The 18,300-nt window shown below is 45.9% G+C and overlaps 2 long non-coding RNA genes across 3 annotated transcripts in view; both read left to right on the forward strand.

Moving 5' to 3' along the window:
* The window catches only part of LOC121142452, a 30,193-nt gene extending 13,266 nt beyond the window's left edge, over positions 1–16,927 (forward strand). For both annotated transcript variants that reach the window (XR_005879492.1, XR_005879493.1), the window contains 2 exons: positions 13,991–14,075; positions 16,716–16,927. This is a non-coding gene — a long non-coding RNA (uncharacterized LOC121142452). The remainder of the gene's footprint in view (positions 1–13,990; positions 14,076–16,715) is intronic.
* Positions 1,442–4,483, forward strand: LOC121142453. Its single transcript, XR_005879494.1, has 2 exons — positions 1,442–2,907; positions 4,163–4,483. It is a non-coding gene; the product is annotated as an uncharacterized LOC121142453 (long non-coding RNA).
* Positions 16,928–18,300: the final 1,373 nt, after the last annotated feature.

Raw genomic sequence — 18,300 nt, forward strand, 5'->3', positions numbered from 1 at the left:
TTTCACACAAAGCTGGTCCAGACAAGAGTGGAGGGCCTAGTCTATCAATGCTGGAGCTGGGCTTCTCTTTTGAATAAGCTGGGTCCTAAAGACCTCACTGACAAAATGATACTTAGCAGAGCTCAGAAGGATGGATAGCCCCAAAGCAGAGTTCCGTGTGCAGGGACTCCCAAGCCCAGAGAAACAGCTTGTGCAAAGGTCCTGAGACTGAGGCTTGGCATAGGGAGTGGCAGTACTCGTGAGCCTAAAGCCAAGTGGGTAAGAAGGAAATGATATACACATGGGTGCAGGAAGACGCAGCAGCCTGTACACTTCAGGGCTTTCTGGGTCTAAAACAGGCCCTGAGATCCTCTGGGAGGAATGGGGAATTACTGAAGAGTTTCAGGCAGAGAAATGGTTCCGTTTCGAAAGGATCATAACGCAGCTTCCTAAGAAAGAGGCAGCTGGGTCCTCAACAGGAGACAAGTCAGGAGGCTGCAGTAAGCCTGTCAGGAGATCATGGAGGGAGGCTTGAGGAAGGTGGCAGGCGGTGCTGAGATGGTCTACCTAGCTTGTATGTTGAAGGCAGAGACAATGGAATTCGCTGACAGATTGGGCGTGGGGCCCCTTCACAGTCCCACTCTCTGAAATTGTTGCTTACGGCGCATGAGGAGCTCTGAGGTGGCTCTCCCCTGACAACAGACACCCAACATTACATCACTGGCCATATTTGGAACTTGTTTCTTCCTTCACTGCCTTTTGTACTGAGCACATCTATAGCATTTGCTAGGCTGCAGGAATATCATTTCCCCGCCTTTCTGTTTTTGAACTGCAAATTCTTGCTGCCATTGCAAAGTCTCTTCAAAAGCTCTGCAATCCTCTTGGGGCCAAGAACAACAGCCATATCCATCCTCTGCACACCACTGCCTCTGTGCATCAATTATGCCTCCACTGTAATCTCCAACGTCTCTTTCCTTCAGACTCTGCTCCAAGCTGTAACTGATTCATGTTCAGCCCGATGCAATAATCTTCACACAGACTAGTCTGTTTTCCTGCTTCCAGAACACCAGCAGCTAGCAGCCAAAACTATCCTTGTCCAGTTTCGTTCTTGTCCACTCACCATCCCCTTGAGGGTTCTGTCTCAGCTTCCTTTGAATTCTCCCCCCCACCCCGCAATGCTCCCCTCTCTCCAGCCAAAGTTAAATAGTTTAGCACACTCTTTGCACACATTCTCACTCCATCCTTTTCATCCTCTGCACGTCTGGGTAATTTTGGATTCTCTCTGGCAAGCCGCTGCCTTGAGAACTGAGTACCTCAAGCAAACACAGGGTAGGCATCAGAAACATCCCCACTCTATTTTCTGGTTATCCCTGCTTAGAACATGAGAATGGAACACAAAAGCAAATAGGATGGGGGTGGGTGGGGAGGGTAAGTCTTGACTCTGCAAATCTTCATTTTTCTTTTCAGTGTAAGATAAGCAGCTGGTTTGATAATTTGAGGTCATTTATGAACCTTGATCAGTATTTCCAGCCCTGTGACTTCAGATACACAGATGGAAATTCCAGCCCCTTTTTTGGTTAGATGAAGCTATGGGGCCAATTCTGGCTAGTAGCATGAGAGGGTTGGTACCGTTTATAAGACTTCCCTCCTCTCTTGGGGATGATGCATTACTGAGCCTGGGTCACTGGTGGTGTTCTGAGTTACTGATTGCCTCTGAGATATGCAGCATGGACGATAAACCCTCATTTTGACTACTGGGATTTTCGGGTTATTACCTCAGTACAAGTTATGTCTGTCTTTTTCTTTTTCATGGTGTTGGGAATCAAACACAGGAACTTATATATGCCATTAGGTGTGTGCTTTGCCACTGACCTAAGCCGTGTCCCAACCTAGCCGATGCTGGCTTGATTTATTCAGGTCACCTGTTTCTCTAATAGGTACTTAAGAATGGGACCTTAAAGCAAATGAGAGCTTCAATGAATGATAAGTTAGATTGTAGACCAGCCTATTCTAGACGTGGCATCCCTAAGAACTATGCCAGTAAAAGGCGGATCAACATTAGCTTTAGAGAATGTGAGAGAACCCTGACGGCATAATGGAAATGTGTAGGGGCTGTCGAGGGTGGGAAATGCACTTTCCCTGTGGCGTCAGAAAAGCTTTAGTGGTCTCTACCAAACTCTTTGTCTCAGCCAAACAGCCACATAGCTGGGGTCCTGTTTGGTCAGGAAGGAGTTTCCATTACACGTGATGACAAGAAGCCAAGGCAGGATGGGCCACTTGCCTGTGCTTCATGGCCTCCTAAGGGGTGGGGTGCACATGACCTGTGTGCCCAAGCCTGTGGTGGTGACACAAACAAGTGATTGTGGACAGTGTCTGTGACATCAGGAGAAGTAAGCATGCCTGATGCTATCTCAGTACCATTGAGTGTCAAAGCAATGGTTTCTAGCTTCCTGTGAAGAACACTAGCTAAACCACAACATCTGCTTCCTGCACTGCCCTTGCCAGGTCATCGTTTGCTGGTGAAGGCCATGGAGATTAGACACTTTCTACCTCCCTCCCCTTTCTATGAAACCCGCTGTTTAGGGAGAAGCCTTGTTTTTAATTGGCCAGGGAGGCTAGTAAGAGCCTCTAGTTTTCTGCTTGTGTTATGATTTTGTGACAGGGTGAAGTCAATCCTGGAGCAGTTACAACTCTCCAGAACTGTCAGTAACTCAGAGACTTCAACTCTGATTAAAACTCATGACTAGAAAAAATTACCATAATTCAGTGACAGACATGGAGAGAAAGCCATGATGATCCTGACAACAGTGCCAGGGAAGAGGCCAGTGAGAGCTTTACTTCAGCATCAGCAAGTCTCCTCAGGATTACCACAGAGAACCATCTTCTCGTGAATGAATGCCAGCCACCTTGCTGAGGAAGAGGGACCAGGTATATTCACCTGCAGTGATTTCTCTACTGGAGTTTGTGTTGTTAGAACAGATGCTACTGACCCATGTGGTGAAGGGGCCATCAGAGAAAGGAATTCAAAGTTTCAGTCCAATAAGCCCAGTTAATTGTCTGGACCCCTCTGACCACTTCCAATAAAGCCTTTCACCTCAGGGTTCTCAGAAACACGATATGCTGTGCTTCTGTCGCCAAGCTGTCCTTCTGTCGCCAAGCTGTCCTTCTGTCCCCAGGCCACAACAGGCTGCTTCCTGTTCCTCTTACCCTATTGGACTCCTGCATGCCTTCACACACTTTGGTTCTTTCTAGGGGGCGCTAGGTCCTTGCTAGATTCCTTAGAGCTCAGCTGTTAACTTTGCTAATGCCTGACCCATTCTGGCTGCATCTTAGCCATGGACCTTTCAGCTGGAAGCTGAAGTATTGCGACTTAGAATTTAGGGGACACAAAGAAAGGCTGTTTTGGGGAAGGTGAGTCTGTCTGGGGGACTCTAGATCACACTGGGTAAGTGGCGTATTCCTCTGCCTAAATGGTGCAGGGAAATGGTACACTTTGTAGTGTGGGCTGCATATGTGTATCTCTACTTCTGCACAGTTAGTGTGTGAGAGAGAGAGAGAGAGAGAGACAGAGAAAGAGAGAGAGAGAGTGTGTTAAAGGATGTAGGTAATCAACTGTTCATAATTCTGAATGTCTGAGAAAGCAATGATCATGCTACTATTAAGTAGGCAAGCTCTGGCAAACAGATATTCTCTGTTGGAATAATGATAATAATAAAGTCTCCACTTATCAACTTGTGTATATGGATTAAAGTCAGCACTCTGCTTACATTTTAGCATGGGAAGGACTCTGCTTTAATCACACACACACACACACACACACACACACACGAGAGAGAGAACATTATATAGTGGTAAGTTATTTTGTATCAAGACCAAAAGACTCTAGGATATACGAAAACAAGTATTTTGAGGGAAATTTAACAAGTAGATCTACAAATTATTAAGAATGTAAACTATATTTGACTTAGCAATTTTAAATCTAGGAATTTGTCTTAGAGATAATTGGAGACTTCAGGAAGAATTATGTAAAGACAGATGAGGAAACTCATTAGAGTACTTTTAATAACAAAATACTAATAATAACTCATACTTAACATTTGAATATTTGTAAGAGGTACATTCATATAACATTGTTTTTTATTTGCTTATTTTATTTTTTGTGCATGAGTGTTTTTGCCTGCAGGAATTTGTGTGCACCATGAGTATACCACAGTAGTCAGAAGAAGGCAGCAGATCTCCTGGAAGGTGGTGAGACATCATGTGGGCACTGGGAACTGAGTCCAGGGCCTCTGTGGGATCAGAAAGAGCTCTTAATTGCTGAGCCATCTCTACAGCCCCAACATGCATACATTTTTTGAAATGGCTAGGAGGATGTACACCAGAATATCACTTGGTTAGTCTTTAGTGTGTATGAGCAATTTTTAAATTTATTCTTTCTGTTTCAAACTGTTACTGAGAATGACAACTCTTATAATAAAAATAAAAGGAGATTGAAACTATGAAATGTGGTTTGTAGAAATGGCTCAGGGGGTAAGGGCACTTACCACAAAGCCTGACAACCTGGATTCAGTGCCTGAGATCCACACACAGAAGGAGAGAGCAGACTCCCAAAACTTGCCCTCTGACCTTCACATGTACACTGTGGCACGTATGTACCCCTCCCCCCAAAAATGTAATTCGTTTTTTTAGTATGTAAATTTCATTTGTTCAAATTTTAACTGGGAAGACATATTGGGGTCTTACATAACACATACACAAATAGGAAATGTTGACAAACAACAGAACTTCCAAAAATTGTCGGGACAATTTAGGAAAAGCATTCTGTTTGGGGATAGCAAAAAAGTTGGAGTCTCCTTCTGCTTGCAGCATTTTATTTATTCTAACCCTTGATTTTTACTTCCGTATAAAGGAGACAACAAATTATTTCCTGGAGCTATCATGTAAATTAATGGGGGAATATTAAAAAACAGTTCTTATTTTCATTGGAAAAATATGTAGCTACTTAGAATTTAGGACACACAATGAAAGGCTGATGTTGGAGAGGTGAGTCTCTCTGAGGGACACATGTGACAATGTGTCCTTGTCTGCCACTTCTACCTTGTCCATCTTTTCTATTTTTTTAATTTAGGTTAGAAACAATCTTGTTTCACATGTCAATCCCAACTCCCTCTCCCTCCCCTCCTCCCCCACCCTCCCCACCAGGTCCCCCAGTCCCCGACTCAATCTCCACTCAGATCCCCAAGGAGGGTGAGGCCCTCCATGGTGGACCTCCAGTAACTGTCATTTCATCCAGGGCAGGACGTAGGTCCTCCCCCAAGAGTCCCGGCTGAGAGAGCCTCCCATATTGTGGCATGGGCACTCAAAGTCTATTTGTACGCCAAGGATAAATATTACCCAAGGCCCCATAGATTACCTAGGCCTCCTCACTGACACCCACATTCAGGGGGTCTGGGTCAGCCCCATGCTTTCCACACAGCCATCAATCTGGAGTCCAAGAGCTCCCCCTTGTTCAGGTCAACTGTTTCTGTGGGTTTAACCAGCCCAGTCTTAACTCCTTTGCTTATCCGTTCTCTCTTTCTCTCTCTGCTGGTGTGACACTGGCTGTGGGGTTGTCCCCTCATTCATACTCACAGATCACCGCTTTAAAATACATATGTCATTATTATTATTATTATATGGCACACCATGGGAAAAGGTTTGTTATACTCCGAGATTCTAAAAGAAGTGGGGAAACCAGGCTAGCTGGGGCAAGGGCCACTAAGGGAAGGACAAGTTGGTCATGGCCCAGAGGGAGCAGGTAAGAATGTGAGAGACAGGCTGACAAGTGGCTGCAACAGTCTCCAAGGCATAGGACTACCCTTAGTTGTCTGGTGTTTGACCCTAGAGCAAGTAACTTACAGCAGATAGGTGGGGGCAGAGATTGTGGGAGACCAACAAAGAAGATAGTTGGGGTGTCAGCTGTAGACTGGGAGGGTAGTTGGGGTGTCAGCTGTAGATTGGGAGGGTAGTTGGGGTGTCAGCTGTAGATTGGGAGGGTAGTTGGGGTGTCAGCTGTAGATGGGAGATTTACAAGTGAAAGACACACTGCAACCTGCAGGGCTCATCAAAGCTACAAATGAGCAGATTCCCACAGATACTGGAGATACAGGTTGAACAAAGTTAGCACCACCTTATTCCATCGCCTCCCTGTGGAAAAGGGCCAGGATCTTGACTTAGTTTGAGACCTTTGCCAACCTCTGTTTTCAAGAACTGTAACTTTTTTTGTCTTTCCAGGCCAGTGTAAAAGCTGTCCTAAAACTCAGGCACAAGATGACAGCTGTTTTATTTGCTCACGATCCTGCAATTAGAGCTGAACTCAACTGGGTGGCTCTTTTGCTGGCCTTACTGATGGTCTCCTAAAAAAGTACATTTAGTTCACTTGACAGCCCTGGGCTGGGTTCAGTTGAAGTCTGCCATCACTGGACCTTCTCTGATGATGGCTTTGTCTTCACTTCCTCCAAATAATCTTCACACTGGAGGCAGACATCCTCCGGACTTCCCCAGGACTGTCAAGAATGCAGAGACAGTTGTTTTCCCATCACAGAGACATCCCAGACCAGGAAGGGGAATGTAAAGTGTGACTGCCAAGAAAGGGGTGTGTTTAGGAGTCATTAATGTGATGAGCCAACTGTCATAGTATGTGAGGCGGAACAGCCATGTAGGCATTCATAGACAGGGAGAACCTTAGAGATCATCCCAGTAGGGAAACAGACCTGGATGTTCCCACACACAGGGCCATAAGTGTGGTGCAGACTTTCTCTTAAAGAAATGATGCATTAAGAGCCACCAGATCCACAGTGAGGTAGGTCATTGTTGCTGCTGCCGCCGCTGCTGCCACTTGCACTCCTCACTGGGGAGGAGAGTGCAGGGATGCAGCAGTGCAGCCTAAAGGCTGCAAGCACGATGGTTGTGCCCTTGGTGCAGGGTAGAACCAGGGTGGTACCCAGCAACCTGGAGCTTACAAGGGACCTACACCCTGGCAAACTGCATGATCACCCAGACTCTGAGCAACAACAAGATATCCAAGAGGAAGAATGGTTCATTTTCTGGATTAAGTCTCCTCAAAAGACTTCCGTGGTCAGTGTATCTGTGGTCTGTGCTGCCACAAGGGACCATGCTGATGGCCGTGGTCCATGTTGCTGCAGGGAACCATGCTGATGTCCTTAGTCTGTGCTGCCAGTGCAGGCCATGCTAACGTCTGTGGTCTGTGTTGCTGCCAGAAGCCATGTTGGTGTCTGGGAGTGGTATTGATGATTGCAGACTGCAGACTCATAACTGAGAATGAGACGTTGAAGGTTTCTGTGACAACCCCCACCCTTAAAAACAAAAAGAAACAATCCAGACAAGAAGATATTGAAGAGAGTCTTTTAAAAAATGTGATAAAATGCTAAGGTGTAGCTCTTCACAGTTGACGACTTCTGGCAGTGGGGTGGGGTAGATGCGGGAAGGGTGGTTATCTTTAAGGGGATGGCCACTGCGAGTCTGACCATGCTCCAGTGAGTCTGTGGCAGCACAAATTGGACTTGTCGCTTTCGGCGGGGATGGCACAAGGGTGAGAGGGTACACATGGGAGGAATGGGAAGCAAGTGTGATGGGAAGCAGTGTACAAAATTCCCAGATAATTAATAACAAGATTATGTTGGAAGGGGAAATACACATTAAGATTTTGAAGTGGTGGGGCCAATTTTCCATCCATGCCTCAGGGATTGGGCTACTGCTATATTTTAGACAAGTGTGCAAGTTTGCCCTGTCCCAAAGAGTTACTAAAGAGCTCTGAGCCAACACAGAGCCAGACAGTCACTCATTTGAATCCTCATCAAGTCAAAGGAGGGATGTTTATTTTGCCTTATAGTCTGATAGTAGAAAAGGTGTTTTGTACAAGTGGACAGTCCATCTCCCTTGAAGATATAAACACCAGGTTATAAAAAGGTTGACTAAATCCTGGCAAATGACAAATTTTCTCTCAATTTTAATTTTTTCTAAAAAAAAAAATAGGTCCCTGGAGTACCATGCTGCTGATGCTCTATGTTCCTAGGCTGGGGTGTAGATTAGTGGGCTAGTTTGCTCTTGCATTTGCCTTACTAGAAATATGCGGTCCTCACCTACTCAGTCTGTCCAACACAGCACACCTAGTGGCAGAGAAGAATGCACATGATGGACCCATTCATACCAGAAAGTGCTATCCTGAGTTCTTTTAAACTTTAAATTTTATGGTAACATCTCTCTGTTCTGCAATATATTTATTATTGTTTAAAAGAAATCGTGATCACTTTTTTTTTCGTTTTTACGAGACAGGGTTTCTCTGTATTGTTTTGGAGGCTATCGGTCCAGCCCGGCCTTGAACTCACAGAGATCCGCCTGCCTCTGCCTCCCGAGTGCTGGGATTAAAGGCGTGCGCCACCACCGCCCGGCTCATGATCACTTATATTTCTCTTCATTTGCCCTTGAGGTACTATTGTTCTCCCCACCTTCCTTGGGGACATCTTTAAAACATTCAACAATATCAACCATTCCTATATTTTAGGTGTATTGTTATTTGGAAAATTAGAAGTTGTCTTAGTTGGGGTTTCTATGCTGTGAAGAGACACCATGAGCATGGCAACTCTTATAAAGGAAAGCATTTAATGCAGTGGCTCGCTTACAGTTTCAGAAGTTTAGTCTATAATCTTCATGGGGGAATATGGCCATATGTAGACAAACATGGTGTTGGAGAAGGAGCTGAGAGTTCTACATCTTGATCTGCAGGCAACAGGAAGTGACCTATCACACTGAGTATAGCTTGAGCAAATGAGATCTCAAAGCCCACTCCCTCAGTCACACACTTCTCCCTACAAGGCCACACCTACTCCAACAAAGCCACACCTCCTAATAGTGCCGCTCTTTTGGGGGACCATTTCTTTCAAACCACCACAGAAGTCCTTCTGCTTTGGCCATGATTAGAGAGGCATACTTTCATACTTACTTATTTTGTGTAGAGTTCTTAATTTATTTTCCAAGTGTATCCTTACTTGTACATTTTCCTTCAGTTGAGAGATATGATTACACTCTTACCATTACTTAATAATTCATGTTAAACCCCTTCTACTATTAATGTGTGAAGATGTTCTTTAGCCATTCTCACATGCTTTTCTTTTCTGTTTTGTTTTTTCGAGATAGGGTTTATCTGTAGGTTTGGAGCCTGTCCTGGAACTCGCTCTATAGACCAGGCTGGTCTAGAACTCACAGAGATCCACCTGCCTCTGCCTCCCAAGTGCTGGCATTAAAAGTGTGCACCCCACTGCCTGGATTACGTTTTTCCTTTTGACTGCTTATTAGCCTCTTAGATAACGGTGCCCATGCTACGTGTCCTTTAACAGTTACATATCTCAAGCTCTTGCTTCCAGCCCCTTCACATTCTTCCCAGATTGTTCTACCTATTAATTCTGCTATCATCTCCATTCTATTATTTCTGAGTCGTCTCCTATAAAGAGCATATTACTTTATTGAAGGCCAAGAACCTATTTTTATCAGCTCCCTGGATACATCTGAACAAATGCCCCGTGGTACCTCAGATTTAAATGAACCGAACTCATGACATCCTCCACAAAATCTGTTTCTCCTCCTGTGTTCCCAATCTTAGCACCACCGTCTTCTCCATAATGTAAGTTAGGGACTTTGAAGTCGTATACGACACCTCCTCCTCAATTCCCAAGTCTGGTTGTCCAAATCTGGGTAAATGCAGCTCTAACACACGCATAGAATCTGTTTGCTCTAGCTCACAACCACAGCATCTTTTGCTTAGCTTTTGGTGAGAAACCCTGACTTACAGACAGCCACTTTCTTCCTGTACCCTCAGATGAAGGAGACAGGAAGCTCTGTCCTTTCCTCTTCTTCTAAGGACATTCATTCCACCACAAAGTCTCTAGACTCCTGACTCCATCTAAACCTAATTATCTTCCAAATATCTTCTTTTCTAATGTTATCACGTTGTAGGGTTTGGGGCTTTAACATGGCGATTTGGGGCAGACAGGACATCTAGTCCCCAGAAGGCTTTTACACTGTGTCCTCTCACTTTCAGCCTTCTTGCTCCTCTCCTCCATATCTTTCAGATTTGTCTTTCTGAAACACAAAAATGATATATGATTGCTTTGGGCAAAACCTTTCAATAACGTCTTTCTGCATTAGCTAACCATGGCCGCTGCAACAGCGTCGCGCCCAGGCTCAGCCTGTCTGTCTTAGCTGCTTCTCCAAAGATTCTGCCCTCCTTCCCACCTTCTCTTCCTCGTCCTCCTTGCTTAGGCACTCTCTCCATCAGCTGGCTCATTGGTTATGGCCCTCTCCAAATGGCACAGCTTTTGTTAATCATTTACTTGTCTGCGGTTTATGTGTCAGTGGTTTTTAAATTTGATTGCTTATTAGAAACACTTAGCATATTGGTTGGAATTTCCAGAGAAACAGCACTGTAAGACACACACACACACACACACACATGCACGCACGCACGCAGCACACACATGCACGTGCAAATAGGATTGTAAATTGGATACATAGGATTATAGAGTACATACAAAGAGATTTATTATATGCATTTCTTATAAGAATCATGAGATTAAGAGTCTGACAAGTCCTAAGCCAGGTGGAGGTCCCTGAGAGCCACTTGCTGTGGTTCCAGTCTGAAAGATAGCAAGCTCATGACTCAGGAGCACTGTTTTAGTCCAGGTCTGAAGTTAAGAGAAAACTTATATCCCAACTCAAAGGCAGACAGGAAGAATGGATTTCTTCTTGCTTATGGGAGGGTGACCTTTTGTTCCATTAAGGCCTTTAACTAGTTGGATGTAGCCCTCCCCCAATGGGGAAGACAACTTGGTGGATTTAGTCTATTAGTTAAAATGTCAAACTCATTCAAAATCACCCTCACAGAAATACCTAGCATTATATTTGATCAAATATATAGCCATTTCATGGGGCAGTCAAAATTAACCATTATAGCTGGAGAACTATTAAAAATGGACTAATATCACTGGGTCTAATCGTATGGGAAGGGAGAGTGGGCTAAGCAAGAATTGGTCATTCGTTCTATATGGGTTGAGAGAGGAATGTCCTCAGGTTCCCCGCCTCCTTCCCCAATTCTTTTGTTTGGAATCTTCTATATCTATTACCCTGTAACACATAACCAAGTCCATCTAGGTGAACAGCCCTTCAGAAAACAGTCCTTAAATTGCCAGCCAGTGTCATTCCCCAAGCTGATCACAGATCAATTAGAAATTAACAAGCAGGTACTTGGCATATCAATTTATTGCTCCTTTCTCAAAGAGCCTTACCTCAGCAGGGATCATCCTCAGGGCACACTTTTGGGTCCCTAAAACTGAAACTATGGCAGTGGGCTCTAACAAGGTCAGTGAAAGGCACTGCCTGCTCAGCCATCTGCCCCTCGCTCCTTGATGTCTTTTCAAATTAAACCCCACACCCTGTGGTAAAATTGCTCTCACTCTATAAATAGCAGACTTGGCTTGGATTGCCCTGCAAACACTGCAGAGGAGGAAGGGTGTCAGAGCAAAGAAAAAGGAAGGCCACAAACTCAAGGGCACATTTCTTGGTCAGATGATTACAGTCTCCAAGGAATCCCAAGAATTCTTTGTGTAAAGCCTCCCCACCCTCCTTCTCTGGTGACTTCCTGCTCTAAGGTCTCTTCTACTCAAGAGAACAACTCACTTTGCCCTTTCTCAGTATTTTGCTGATTGAATTTCTTTTGCATCAGGAAGTTGCTGCAGGGTTACTGGAGGTATACCAGCAACTTTCTGTAGACTCAGGACACACTTGTAATTTCAGTCCCGTCATTACTGGATTAAAACAGAAGCCTTCCACAGGCACACATGGCTTTCCTATAGCTTCCTACAGCCACACCGTTATAATATCATAGTACAGTTTTATAACCCTGCAACTTTATAGGCTGTTAGAGCCTCACATCTGTTCACTGGGAGGGACCCTGAGAGCTTCCCAAGGTTCCTGCATGATTACCTCTAAACTCTCGCTCCACCTGACTGAGAGCTCTTCCCTTCTGTTGGTGGCCGCACTTGGGTCGGCCGCCTCCTTCTGGCTGTTCCCACGCCATAGTAAATCTCTGCCAAAACTTCCTGGGCTGCTTTTCAAGTGTTTGACCCTTGTCTAGTCCCTGCTGCCCCCATGGCTCGCACTCTTCCTTTCCTGTGATAGGTCTCATCCCTGGCCATGTGGCAGACTTGGCAATGCAGATCCTGCCTTGTGCCCCCAGTGTGACCACAGGTAGGTGAGCTTTGTCTAGGGACAGGGGTTCTGGCTCCACCACAGAGACATTCTGACCTCTAACTCTTCCATTCTGGAGAAGGTTCCACCTTCAGTGACTTACGACGGTGGCCTGGCTCCCAGGTGACTTCTCAAAAGGGTAGATGGAGAAGGCAGAGGCCTGAGGGTTGACGTGTCCCTGGACTTCACCTGTCTCAGAGGAGGTTTCCATTTCTGCTCCTCCTACCTGAAGTTTCCAGTTCTGGGTGACTCGAGGGAACTGCACTGTCTTAACTGTACTGCCATCTGCCGCCCCCTGGGTTTGGAAAAGCAGAGTGGAGGAAAAGCTCAGTGAGCTAGGGCAATTGCTGTCAAGCCTGAAGACCTGAGTTCCATCCCTGGAACCCATGTGATAGAAGGAAGGAACCCAATCCCCAAGTTGTCCTATGGTCTCCATGTGTGTGCTGTGGTGTATGCGAGTCCCCACCATCCTTGCCCACCAATAAATAAATGAGTGTAAAAGGAGAAAGAAAAGTAAGTATGGAAGAAAGGCCCGGATGTTCTAGGCCATTCTCTAGGCATTTAACAGGGGCTGTTTGCAGAGCTTTCGTGCAGAATTACTTCTCAAAGTGTTTGGCTTTGGTAGAGCAGGCTAGTATCCACAGCCAAGGAACTTGGGACAAATGCAGACTTTCAGGCCCCTTGATCTACTGAGTCAGAGTCTTGTTTTAACATCCTTTCTAGATACTTAGGCACACATCTCAGGGTGCAGAGTGATGTGCACAGGGCTGCCTTGAGGTTGAATGGTGTTTTGCATGTGTGGGCAGCCATCTGGGGCAGTAGAAGCCTGAACAGAATCCCTGGTGCAACTGTAGAGACACCTTTAAGAATGTGAACAGGCTAAGAGCATTTAGAGGTTATCAATGTGTCAGCAAAGCAACCTTTTTATGGGGATCATTTAATTAATGTTAATTGCTCTTGGCTTATTGTGTGACTCTGGCAGGATTTACGGAAAATCACCATTATCTACAACCCCATAAAAGACTCATTGCTTTTAGAGGCCTTGTAACTCATGCCTAGAGACACCTCCTGATACTTGATGTATTACCCAGATGTATAAATACTGCTGGTGTTTGCACACTTCTCAAAGGTGTCCAGGATCTTCATGGGGGCTGGGCAGGCGGGTCCAGGTGAAGAGCCCAGTACTTTATATGTTACAAGCTGAGTGGCAGGTAGGGGGGGGAATCTGCTTTATAAAGAGAAATGATTTATCCAGATTTATTACCCAATTCAATGCTTTCACGGGTTGCATCAACTGTGTTGTTGTCTCCAGCCCAGTGAATGCTGAGCACGGTTCCTACACTGTTGTCACCCCTCTCCTCTCAGTGACGCATGGGTCAGAGAGCGGGAGAAGTGGGCTGGCAGCTGCAGGGGACAGGGCATGCCTGCCCGCCCCCCACTCCCCCACCCCCGTGTCTGTAGTCAGTTCTCTGAGCGCTGATCTTGGTCTTGTGCGCTCCCTCCCCACCTTACTGTTTCTGTTTGTTTCTATCTAAAGGGACAGAGTTGTGTTTTGAATTCATTCACATTCTACTTCAATTACCTTCAAAAATAACTTATTTCCCATATTTATTGCCCTCCTGAGAGGACTTGGGCCTCGGAAACCTTCATTCCTCATGCTTTGGAAAAGCATTCTCACGGTTTTTTTTGCTTTTGTTTTTTGGTTTCCTAGAAGGGAGGCTATCCTACATCTGTGGCGGAAGATGGGAGGAAGAGGGAGGCAGCCGAATGAAAGAGACTCCTCCCCAGGAAGGCCGGTGAGCATGCGCAGACAAGCACTTACCATACAAATGTCCCTACCTGCTTAACGCAGGCGCCATGGCGCACCTAACCTTTCCCACATCTTCAGTACATTGTCTTGCTGAGAAGCACTCTTTTTCCTAATAACCTGCCTCTGTTTCTATCACTGGCCACATGGTCCTGGTCAAATTCCTTCTTCTGAGACGACAGAACCTCAAACTCCTTCTGGACTCTCATGTCCACCTATAACACTTTTAACTTTGGAAACGATCCCTTTCATGGCTCTAAATATTTCTTTACTGTAATGTTTCCTGGCTCTTCCCCAAGCTCAGAGCATCACTGGCTTTCTCAAGACCAGCTCTTGTACATCTTACCTGAATTGGCCTTCGTTCGAATAAGAGGGGTTAGTTTCTCATTCGCCTTTTACACTTTACTAACTGTTTTTTTCAGTTTTCACACAAAATCCTGTGAATTAAGTGGGTCTGATATCTTTAAATTTGTATTATACTTATTTATTTAGTGTGTGTGTGAGAGAGAGACACACACAGAGAGAGATAGAGAGACACAGAGAGAGAGAGACAGACAGAGAGAGAGAGGAGAGAGAGAGAGAGACAGACAGACAGAGAGAGAGAGAGAGAGAGAGAGAGAGAGAGAGAGAGAGAGAGAGAGAGAGAGAGAGAGAGAGAGAGAGAGAGAGACTGCTGGTGCATGGTGGAGATCAATGGGACAACTTGTAGCAAGCAGTGCTCTTTCCACCATGTGGGTCCCAGGAAGCAAACGCAGGCCATTAGGCTTGGGTGCAATTGTCCTTAACTGCTGAGCCATCTCACCTAGGTTGGCTTAGAATTTTAAGACCCATTTCACAGATGAAGACACTGAGCTGGGGCTGGAATGAACAGCTTTAACTGAACAGAACAGCTGTTGCCACTCAGTGCAACCCAACATGGTGGACCTTGGAGGTGCCAGGTAGGCCATGGGACTGTGCCCCATTATTGGCCAGTCCTCTGCTGCGCAGCGCTACCTTTGTTCTAGCCAGGGAGGGAAGGTTGGGCCTGCATTGTGCGTGGCATTCCCTCTTGAGTTTGGTTTGCTGTCCCGGCATGGGTCAAAGCACCTGGGGACTGCCCTGACAGGGTGGGGGCATCTACCAATCCACCTGGGGACTGCCCTGACAGGGTGGGGGCATCTACCAATCCACTCCACCTGGGAACTGCCCTGACAGGGTGGGGGCATCTACCAGTCCACCTGGAGCCTTCTCTACCTAGCCTGCTGCAGGGCCTCTGCTTCCCGCGTCTCTCTCGGGCTGCATGGCGATTCGAGCGGCTGACCCACTTCTACACCCTTGGAGGCATGTGCCATCTGTGCACTCTCGCCCCAGTGATTCATGCTCTCAGAAGCCCAGTTCCACTGTCGCTCGTCATTTGCTCCGCATCCCAGCTTTGCATCGTCTGGTAACCAGGAGATCTGAATGTCTGTCACTTCCCTCCTTCCCATCTGCAGATGAAATGACAGCAACCCAGTGGTTCCCAGAAAGGGAAGGCAGAAATGCCTCGAGCACTCACCCATTCACTTGACATGGAGCACATGCCTTACCTAGGGCTCAGTTCTGAACAAAGGGGCATAAAGCTGGTCGTGGCTGATGGCCTCATCTTCCGGGAACCAATGTGCTAGCCACCCATCCCCTAGTGAAGCAAAGCAGAATGGGCAGGAGGGGTCATGCTGAATATTAAATTCTTCCACATCCCATTAGAACCGAGCTCCATGGCAGGGCTGGAGTCAGTCTCCTTTGCTGAGAAATCCCCAGATCTTTGATTGACTGGACTTGTGGAAGGATTGACTCTGTTTCTGTTTGCATTATTGAGCATGATTCTCTACCCTCCCTAAGTCACATGATTGTTGAATGGTCAGGAAGCACCAACCTTCCTCCTGTGGATACGTTTCACTTTGGGCTGTACCATATGACTTGCTTCAATCAGTGGCATTCAGGAGAAGTGGCAGGGAGTGGGTTCTGAGTCTACTGCTAAGATCTGTTACACATTTCCACTCTTTTGGCCTCAATTGCTGTCAAGGGAAGAACGTGTCTCAAGGCTAGCCCATTGAGTCAAGGAAGGTGCTGGGGGGGTGAAGACCTACAGTGTAGAGCAGGATAGCTCAGTCTGTCTTCACTGACTGTGTCAGCCCGCAGAGAACGAGAAATCAGCCAAGGTCAGAGTTACCACCCCAGCAGAGCCTAGCTCACCCACAGACATGGAGACTAGGGTGGCGTCACTTTAAGACACAGAGAATGGGAATGGTTTGTTGTGCAGCATTATTGTGAAGAAAGACAGTGGGCACTTCCTCACTGTGTCACCTGATTTTCTCTAGGACCTGAACTTAGACGATATGATTTACTCTCGTGGTTGTTGTAAAATGAGGCGTTGACAAACTTGTAAAGGATCGCATAGTAAATGTTCCAGGTTTGCTGGGCCCGTGTGTGGTTGGTTGCCTCCCCCCCCTTTACCCTCCTCTCTACTCTCTCCTTCCATCTCAACCTGGGCTTTGCTTGGGTTCAGCTCTTGAGCAATAGTTGGTCAACCCTGTTCTAAACTGCTAGAAACACTGACTGTTACAGATCTTCAGCAGGCTTCAGATTTAAAGCACAGTTCTTTCCTTCACAGAGGCCAGGACTCTTCTAGACATGCCCAAGCACATTGCCTCGTTTTGTTGTCCAAGGACCAAAACAACATCACAGACAAACTTAAAGTTTCTGCAGACAAGTATACCAATGGAATCGAATTGAACACCCTAATATTAACCTATACATGTATGAACATCTGATTTTTGACCAAGAAGCTAAAAATATACAATGGAAAAGAGAAAGCATCCTCAACAAATGGTGCTGGCATAACTGGATGCTGGCATGTAGAAGAATGTGGATAGATCCATGTCTATTGCCATGCACAAAACAAGTCCAAATGGATCAAAGACCTCAACATAAATCCAGCCACACTGAACCTCTTAGAAGAGAAAGTGGGAGGCACCCTTGAACAAATTGGTACAGGAGACCGCTTCCTGAACATAACACCACTAGCACAGACAGTGAGATCAACAATTAATAAATGGGACCTTCTGAAACTGAGAAGCTTCTGTAAGGCAAAGGACACAGTCAGCAAGACACAGATTGGGAAAAGATATTCACTAACCCCACATCTGACAGAGGACTGATCTCTAAAATTTACAGAGAACCCAAGAAGCAAGTCTCCAAAACACCAAAGGATCCAATCAAAAAATGGGGTACAGAACTAAATAGAGAATTCTCAATAGAGGAGTCTAAAATGGCTGAGAGACACTTGAGAAAGTGCTCAACATCCTTAGCCATCAGGGAAATGCAAACCAAAACAACTCTGAGATACCATCTCACTCCTGTCAGAATGGCTAAAATAAAAAACTCCAACAACAGTTTATGCCAGAGAGGATGTGGGGAGAGGGGAACTCTCCTACACTCTTGGTGGGCGTGCCGACTTGTACAGCCACTTTGGAAATCAGTATGGAGATTCCTCAGGAAAATGGGAATCAGTCTACCACAAGACCCAGCAACTCCACTCTTAGGCATATACCCAAAAGACGCACATTCATACAATAAGGACGACTGTTCCACTACGTTCATAACAGCATTATTTGTAATAGCCAGAACCTGGAAGCAACCTACATGCCCCTCAACTGAAGAGTGGATAGAGAAAATGTGGTACATTTAGACAATGGAGTACTATTCAGTGGAAAAAACAATGGAATCTTGAAATTTGCAGGCAAATGGGTGGCACTAGAAGAAACCATACTGAGTGAGGTAACCCAGTCACAAAAAGAGAAACATGGTATGTACTCACTCATTTATGGATTTTAGACATGAATCAGGAGAGTGTCAGCATACAATCCCACTGCCTGAGAGTCTAGGAAACAGAACCTTCATCCAGTGACTGATGAAAGCAGAGGCAGACACCCACAGACAAATACTGAACTGAACTCCTGGAATCCAGTGTCAGAAAGAGAGAACTGATGGGCAAAGGAGTTAAGACTGGGCTGGTTAAACCCACAGAAACAGTTGACCTGAGCAAGGGGGAGCTCTTGGACTCCAGATTGATGGCTGTGTGGAAAGCATGGGGCTGACCCAGACCCCCTGAATGTGGGTGTCAGTGAGGAGGCCTAGGTAATCTATGGGGCCTTGGGTAATATTTATCCCTGACGTACAAATAGACTTTGAGTGCA

The sequence above is a fragment of the Mesocricetus auratus genome, unplaced genomic scaffold, assembly GCF_017639785.1.
Source record: "Mesocricetus auratus isolate SY011 unplaced genomic scaffold, BCM_Maur_2.0 Super-Scaffold_100009, whole genome shotgun sequence".
NCBI classification, from domain to species: domain Eukaryota; kingdom Metazoa; phylum Chordata; class Mammalia; order Rodentia; family Cricetidae; genus Mesocricetus; species Mesocricetus auratus.